Genomic DNA, 9,576 nt, shown 5'->3' on the forward strand with positions numbered 1-9,576 from the left:
TTTTTTTTTCGATTTTATAATTCTCGTATTTTTCCTCTTATACTTGCAAATAATTGACAATGAGAGGAAAGTGTTTGTTGTAAACGTGGCTACAATCGCATGGTAAAATAACTATGCTTAAGGTGGTTCTTTGATAAATCGAGTTACCATAGAAATATCTAATTTTTTTTATATAATGAAGTTGGTACCGAAAATAACATGTGCAAAATATGTTAGATTAAAGATGAAATAAGAAAGAACAGAAATGTTGAAAATGTAACTTTTCATGTATAACTTAGTGACAGATAAGGCTCAGAGATGCTTCTTTGACTAACTGCACACAAATCTTACCATAGACTTTTCTCAAAAACCAAATTATGATAGTTTGAAAAATTTTAATGGTCACAAAAAAGTAATAGGTCAACGCCATTCTGGAAAGATATTTACGTGGATAAACTTGCATATAAATTTAATCTCGAAAAGTAAACATAATCTCGCCTTGTTTTCGTTCAATGAAGATGTAGCTCTTTGACGTACTATCGTATCTTTCATACTATTTCATTAAGATATACACACAGTTTTAATATTTTATCCAAATTACTCAGAATTTGTAATTTTGAATGGGCCTTGGTGAGGCACCCCAATTTTTCAGCATTTTACTAAAGAACTACCTTTTAAGAATTTTATTTTTAGTTATTATTGCTATAATATTGTGGAAATGTCCACTAAGGAGGCCTGACTCGAAGCTTTGTGGTCGGCCGCAGCGTTTCGTCCTGGTCCCACTACTAGACTCATCAGTAAGGCGATGTAGTGTGGAACTTGCCTTAGACGCCTGGAATCCAGAATGATATTCTATTTAAAGGGAATTCGCACTTACGCGAACCGAGTGAGTCCCGTGGACCTCTAGTGGCGAGTCGCCACAAAACTATTTTTCAATTCGTCCTGGTCCCACTAGACTCATCAGTAAGGCGATGTAGTGTGGGACTTGCCTTAGACGCCTGGAATCCAGAATGATATTCTATTTAAAGGGAATTCGCACTTACGCGAACCGAGTGAGTCCCGTGGACCTCTAGTGGCGAGTCGCCACAAAACTATTTTTCGATCTGTATTTAGCTATTTTAAATACTTTAATAAAACCATTCTTTCTGTGTATCAACTAAATATATCATATAAAATTACAGCTTTCTTTGACACATTATAACCAAAAATTTTTTTTTACACGTTTTACCCAAATTTTTGTTGCTATAGCAAAATTTTAGTTCATAGAACAGAATAATTTTTCTAGTGAACCATAATTATTTTACGATGCAATTATCGCAAGTACCAAATACTTCTCTCTCTCTCTCTCTCTCTCTCTCTCTCTCTCTCTCTCTCTCTCTCTCTCTCTCTCTCAGAATTTAGATATTAATAAAAATAATTAATATCCCTGAAAATAAAAATCGGAGTGTAAGACGAATATAACAGAAGCGGGAGAGTAACAGAAGCGTAAATGAAACTTCTAGGAGATGAAAATTGAAAATCAAAATATAAAAGGAGCATAAATGCTTCTTTCATATTTCAATTGTCGCCTTTTAGAAGTTTCGTTCACGCTTCTAGTACGCTCCCATTTACGCTCCGATTATTATTTTGATCAGGGATGTATTATAAATACATATTAAGGAAGAACTGAATACATTTGATTAATACTGTGTAATAAATTGTATCACTAAAAACCGAAATAAAAGTGAATCGTAAATGTAATTATTTCAGAGAGAGAGAGAGAAAGAGAGAGAGAGAGAGAGAGAGAGAGAGAAAGAGAGGCGAAGCCAAAGAAAGTGAGATAAACAGCTCGATGACACACTTTTGTCAAGTACTCAACAGCAATGAAGGACGAACTGAAACAGCACCATTACTTATGGCGCGAATTCATATTCCTTACCATGCTTATTTACATATTTAAATAATTAAGAAATGTTAAAGTGACGAATTGTTGAAAGAATTCTCAAGTTGAAAATAAAACAGATTGTTTTGAAGTATTGTTTAAAAATACGGAAAAAAAAAACTATGTCGTTTTCGGTCCGTCAATTTCCATCACAATGTTCATCTTCATTCGCGTTAAATCTTTGACGATGTCTTCTCCTTGAGACAGTACGATGCATGGCCAAGATTCGTATTTGATATTTATTCTCGGCTGATTTTGATGGTCACACCGTCGATCTGGTCGCAGATAGATGCGTCGACGATAAAAAGTGTGGCAGATATATTCCAAGACGACCGGTACGAAGGCGACCAGCACCGAAAATCAAGGTTATCCGGATTAGCAATGAATAAGATTGGTAGCGGGATGCGGTGATGGTCGCCCGCCTTGCAACCCCGCTCGTCCTTTTGTCTGGATTTGTAGGACAGTGGAAGATAGAGAGCTCTCCGAAGACCGCCACCGCAGCCCATCACCATCGAATCTGGTTGGCGCGCTGAAAAATCCATCTCTTCTACCCCGGCGTCATTGGTCCCTCGATGTTTTTGCACTTCATACACAGAAAACAAATAAAATACTTTGTCGTTCTCTAATGCGCAAAAGTGCGACATCGATTACGACATACCTGTGATTTATCTGCGTCCTATTTGAAGACCTCGAGGACTATTGTCACGAAATAAACATGACTTAAAGACATTTTCGCATTATTCGCAACTGCGCCACGTGCTACTCATACAAGGTCTTTCTGGATCCAAGCTATTATAACAGATCTAGCGAATAATTTCTTTCATTAGCACAAATAAAACATCTATTTCATCAAAGAGGATTTTGATGCCTAATAACATTTTCTTGTTCAAGTAAACTATGCGCTGATTATAGAGTATTTATTGGTCCTGAAATACAATCCTAGACTGAAGCCGAAATACATAATATCATAAATGAAATTGACATGTAATTTATTACTATTGACACTTATGAACATCTTTAAAAAACTGTAAAGAATTTATTGCAAAAAATATCATCTGAGCCGGAATTTATTCCGTACAAACGTCTTATCACTTTGATCATCGAAACAATTCCTTTTATACTTGAATTTTAATTGTTTTATTGTCTGCGAGAACTTTTATACAACACTAAAAAAAAAGTAATTAACTACTTATTTTGATTATTAAAAGTCATTTGGTGCTTTTAATACTCCAAAAGAGGTGCAGTCCAGTTAACACTATAAATATTTTAAAGCGTTTGATTGATCATTAGAAGAAAAAATTATACTAATTGATCAATCAAAGAATACTTCAAAGCATTTATAGTATAAAGTGAACCATAGCCAAAATAAATAAATAATAATAAATAAAATTGACTGAGGAATGTCCGACACACATTAGCGAAAAAGGTCATGTTCAATTAAAGCAAATCTTGATGCCTAATAATATTTTATGTGATTGTTTTACAATTTTAAATCGATTATTTGTCAGTCTTGAAACTGACAACAGTCCTAGACTGAAGTTAGAGTACATAATATTGCACGTTTAAATTAAAAAGCAACTTAATATTGCTCATGCTAATAAGCATATTTAAAACATTGTAAAGACTTTACAAAATAATATTTAAAAAAGAATTGCAAAAGAGAATTACAAAATTCCTACGTAATTATTATCTTTTAGCATTAAATTAATCAGTATCAGATTTCTATAGAACAAATTCACATGATTTGATAGTTCCTCCATAAGAGATGAGAAAATAATATATATTCTATCAGCGTCAACCAGCAGTCATGTCCGGATCAATAAATTCGTCAATAAATTCAAGAAGCTCGTCGAAACGTAGGTATATAGGTATATAATGGATGGATGGGAAGCGTGTTGGAAGGAGACATGCAAATGAACAGAAAATCGACGCTGAGTCGGCCGAATCACATTTAGACAGACGGCAGGATTCCAATGCGGCTCGACGAGTTGCGTAAGAAATTATTGAAAATGTAACGGGCGTACTCCCCTGCAGCCCCGTCTGCAGACGCGACGCGACGCGCGACGGTAGATCGAGAGCATGCACATGCGAGATATCTCCTTGCGAGGCGCGTCCGCGCTGACACGCTCGATCTGCGTGTAGCGGTCGTGCATTGAGCTCTAACGGTCAAGAGAGGCGCTCTTTTATATAAGTACGGATAAGCGCGGTGCGTAACGTAACGCGACCAGGGGCGAACGGGAACAGATATCCCGGCCGATGGATATGGCAATTGCAAAATTCGCGACGAATACATTTATGTACAAATCAGACTTCGCGCTACTTCGCGCGCCCCATGGGCTCGACGCTTCGCGTCTTCTGCGCCTTTCCGTGAATCGTTACGAGAAACGATAGACATATGCCGATTGAAGGTAAAATCAAAAAGGTAAAATATAAAATTGAAAAATTGAAGCTTTTTTTCTATGCCTCGATCTGAACACGAAAAGTCCTAAGTTTCTCTTTACATCGACATTTTTTTCATTACGTGAAATTCTTTCATCACATTTCCGTTATATTGAGCTAAGGCATTTTTTAAGATGAATGGAATTTCGACAATCCGCGTAATTTGATCGGCTGCTATATTGGCATCTAATTTCAATCTCGAAAAAAACTGACAACTCTTTTTGGCAAAAAATTTGACACTTTGATTCTTTGCCACTTCGCTTTTTTTGTCGAAAATGACGAAATGCCAAATCTTTTTTTCTATCTTTACTAATTGTAAAGTGATATCGCTAAGAATTTAATTTCGCAACGATATCAACATTTATTTCACGAATATTAGCGTCGAAAGTGTATTAGAAACGTGGAGTAATAATGTTAAGATTATATTCTAAGCTGTACATTCTTTAACGTCATACTTCAGTAATTAACTTTAATGTAATAATATCAGGAATAACGTAAGGATTTATTCGCGCTAAAAAGTACCTAGGTCATTACCGAATCGTCTCGTTCGTCGATCGCGAACGCGGAATCGTTACGTCAAAGCTCTCTCGTAACCGAATAAATGAATAGGTATTTGGTTCTAGATCGAGCCAGTGCGAATATTAACACTCACGCTATAACGGAGCTTCGCGAATAGGAGTGAGAAAAAGTGACAACAACAAAGTAGTCCATTTCAACGCAACTTGCCACTTGCAACTTTTCGAATTATCCTCTTTGCGGCCACTGCGTATAAAACACATTTTCATTTATGTACATGTTTTTAAATATTACATATTCGACTACAGACGGGAGAAAATTTAGAGTGATTCTAGATAATAAAAAAGAATATTCTATTAATAAATATATTCTATATTTAATTATGATAAAATATGATGACGAAAATTAAGAAGAATAAAATTGCGATTACGAATTTATTTTTTTCAATTATGAATATTTAAATATTTTTATAATTAAAAAACAAAGTTTCCATCAAAATTTTATTATTCATTGTCCATTATGACTTTGTAATTCTGAATGCTAAAATATTTACATAGAAAGTGCCTAAAGTACGTGAACATTTAATAATTAAAAGAAACATCAACAGTAATTTTACTATTCTTAATTTCCGTCTTATTTTTTTGGATCATCTAGAATCACTCCTAAAACTTTCTCCCAACTGTCTCCTCATACATATATAAAAATACGCACGTAAATGAAAATGTGTTTCATGCAATGGTTGCGAAGGAGATAATTCTAGAAGTTGCAAGCGACGAGTCGCAATGAAATGGACTACTTCTTTGTCGTTGTTACTTTTTCTCGCTCCCATTCGCGAAGCTCCGTTACAGCGGTTAATATTCACTTCAGCTCGATCTATTATACATATATAAATGTTCTCATTTAGCGTCAATCTATTCCTTCGAAATCAATAATTTTTTCAAGACTGAGGAGAAGCTGGTGAGAAACCCGATTTTTCGCGGATGAAAAGACGAAAGAGCATCTTACGCGCTTGGCACCTGTATTACGCCCCACGTGGGATAGTGTCCGCGATTCCTCTCCGGCCTCCTCGATTACGACACTCTTCCGTGTCGATTTATCTCGAACCGGCCGTCCGGTCGGCCAGCCGCATCTTGCGATGCGAACATTGCGGCGAAACCGGTTTTCGGGTGCTCTCTCACGTTTGAATGTCGCACCATTTAATTTCACCCGCGGACGAACTTTCGCGACGAGCATCCAATTATCGCGGCCAAGCGGCCGTCCGATAAAAGGGAAATTAGTCTGCCCAACCAGCCAGTGCAATTCAATGTTCACTTTTGTCGCCTACCGATCATGCTTCTGCGTAGGTTCGAAGGAACAGAACACTGGTATTTGTAAGCGTCAACACAAAATAATTGTTAATTAGATTAAACTATTACCTCTAACTTCTTTAATGTATTTTTCAAATTATAATTTGTCGATTGAATAAAAATTTACTTCAACAAGCTTAATTTCGACTCTCGTGAAAGATTATTAAAACCTGTTATTATCGCATAAGACAATATTTATCAAGCACGTTAAATTAGGCTTACATGCAAATTTGATTTTAATTTATTTTGAAGCGCAGACAAGTTTTCTCATTCAAAAACCTGCAACAATTTGTATAGCAGCATTCGAAACACGTTCTCGTCTATCGAGCAATCCGAGGTCACGATCATGTACTTAGAGTTCTAAGCTAGGCGAACTGGTCTTGTGGATTCTTCTAGGCGGCGATCTTCAACAAAAACAGCTCATGTTCAGGTTAGACGAGTCGCGGTATCGAATAGAACGCGTTTCAATGGCGACTCACGTTGCTACTAGGAATCTGCCCGAGCGAAATACTCGGTTGTGAGACACGGTAAAAATAAAAGTGAAAATAAAATTATATTAGAAATAACGCTTTTTAAAAAAGTACGAAAATTTTAAACGATTCGGATATTTGTATAATCTATGTTTGTAACATTATAATTAAACATTTATTTTTGTAGATTATAATTTAGAATCTGTAAGAGTAAATTGTATTGTTATGTTGCGGTAGGCTGACTCTCTTCGTCTATTATCTTTTGAGCAATTATCTTTTGAACGTGCCTGGAACTCTCCCTCCCTCCCCTCAAAATTATGCGTATGTATAGAGAATATCATTATCTTCAAATAGTAAAAGCTTCAAACAAATCTTAAGAAAAATCATTTTGCAACTATCTTAAGTAAAAATTAAATATTAATAAACACAGCTAATAGCACAGTGTCAGATACTTTTTGTCAACAAGAACGTCAGACAAATGTTTAAATCAGTGCTGGAATTTACTTGCAACTTTCAGCCGAGTTTAGTTCTCGTCCTTTACCTCACCAACCCGCGCGCAGTCTAAATGCCGATCGGCATTTAAATAGACGAGGTATTTAAAAATATATGTATAATATTTTTTAATCATTTTTTATAATACGAAGATGTTGAATACTTGCATTATTTTTGCAAAGTAAATTAATGACGTGTTTAATTTTTATTGCTAATATTATTATTTTGAAAGTCAAAATTCATCTCATTAGTACATCCAGAATAGATTAAAAATTAATAAAATTAAACGTTTTTTTATTAATTAAATTTTATAGATAATTTATGCAAATAAACGTTTAATTTTACGAAAGAAAGAACATAATTTTTTATTTAATTATTTAATATACCCTACTCGAATGAGACATAAAAATTAATTACAAAAAAATTAATAAGAAAAACTAATTATTCAAGTAAAAAAAGCGAAAAACGATAAAGAACCAACCTACCACAATGTGAGAACGAAAAAAAAGATCTATTATTTCAGCTGGAAAGTTGTTCCAGTCTCCAACAGAACTGTTCTTTTATATACATCAATGTCCAATGCAAACGTCTAACGCGATCGTCCTGAAGGACGTATGCATAGAATCTCGTAGACGCTCGAGGATCTCCTTCAAGGTGACGTCGAATCGGCCAAAACCTACGACAAGCAAGTTTACAAAATTTACATCCGGTCGAGATTAAGAAGAGGTATGCAATTAATCAATATAATATTATGTGTGTGTCATTGTAATCGTAGTGTCACTGTCAAATCGTTGTTGAACAAAATTTATAAAAGATTAGAATAACAAAAAATAAGGAGATGAGAAAAGAAGGAAAAAAGCGCAGAGATACAATATATTTGATATAGATGTATTCATTGCTCTGTGCCTGGCGATTTTGATGCAGCGACATCGATTTGGATTTCAAATCATGGCCCGGGTGCATCTGTCTAACTTTCATGGGTTCAGCATCCGATTTTGTGTATCACAAGGAGCGCTGCATCGAGAAAAAAAGGAAACATCGGTATAATTCCACCATCTCGTCGTGACGGCACATAATGTCTACGATCTTCCATCGAAAATCCAAGTAAGATCGTTGCGAAGCGATTTGTCTAAAAGATTCTCTTTTAAGATCTCGCATACTAAAGTTGAAAAAAACTTTTCAGTAGAGAGGATATTCAAAATTAAACTGTATTCTAATATAATTCAGATTGCAAAGTATTTTAAAAACAAAAAGCTGTTTTATATGTATATAATATAAAGATTCTTTAAAAGCATGAATTACCAAAACAAAAAGGAGATATTGGTCAATGTGAACACAAAGAGTTATATATAAATCGTATAAGTAAAGTAAGTCCAAATACGATCGAGTGAACTTCATAAAATGTTTAAAGAATGATTATTCTGGAGTACCTAATTTAGCCAAATATATATATATATATAAATCTGAAATTAATTTTAATTAAATAAGAGAGGTGCTAAATTGTAGGTCCCATACATCAGTGGATATATGTATGGATCCGTCAGACTGGGGATTCGACGTTAGGCTAACAATCTAATTCCGAAAAAAAATTCATTGTTTCTGAAACCTTATTAGTGCTCCACGCGAGAAGATAGGGCCTCCTAAAGGAACATATTATTATTATTACTAGCCAGCTTGAGCGTTCTATAACATATAATATTAAATTGAGAATCTCATAGGATCATATACGTGAGTACACAACCAATAGGAGATAATTAATGTCATTAAGGGTGCAGCCACAATAGAAAGAAGAAGGAAATAGGAATAAGAAATAACGATTTCAACCCATCAGAAATCAGATACACCGGAATACACGGTTTGTGATAACTTGAAATTGTTATTCCTTATTCTCAATTCCTTATTCCTTCTATTGTGACTGTATCCTAATGGTTTAGCTAGATCTTAAGTGCTTATAAGTATAATTTTGTGTGAATTTACCTATATTAAATTACATATGTAGTTTTTAATATATAATTATTATGATAATCCAACAAAATTCTTTTCGTATTTGTGTTTAGTTAAAGTTGTAGATACTTTAGCAAAACCGTTCTTTCCACGCAGTGTTTGACGGTATACTGACGAACACAACGAAGATTCAGCCAGTTATAGAATACGCGGACAATGTCTGTCTTGAATAGATATTAACTGAAGGACGCTTTACGCTGACGTGGGTGTTTGATATATCAGAAATATGCAACCGGTGGCAGGCCGAAATGTACACGATTATTATGCTTGCGTTCACGATATCGAAATACACAGTAGATCCGCCCACCTCTATCAAAATGCACATAAATCCACAAATCCTGATGCGCGGGAGGCTGAATCTAAATTGTAGGATCACTACCCGGGACCCGGATTGGACGGATGCAGAGCA

This window comes from Trachymyrmex cornetzi, unplaced genomic scaffold, assembly GCF_001594075.2.
Source record: "Trachymyrmex cornetzi isolate Tcor2-1 unplaced genomic scaffold, Tcor1.1 scaffold412, whole genome shotgun sequence".
Taxonomy (NCBI): Eukaryota; Metazoa; Arthropoda; class Insecta; order Hymenoptera; family Formicidae; genus Trachymyrmex; species Trachymyrmex cornetzi.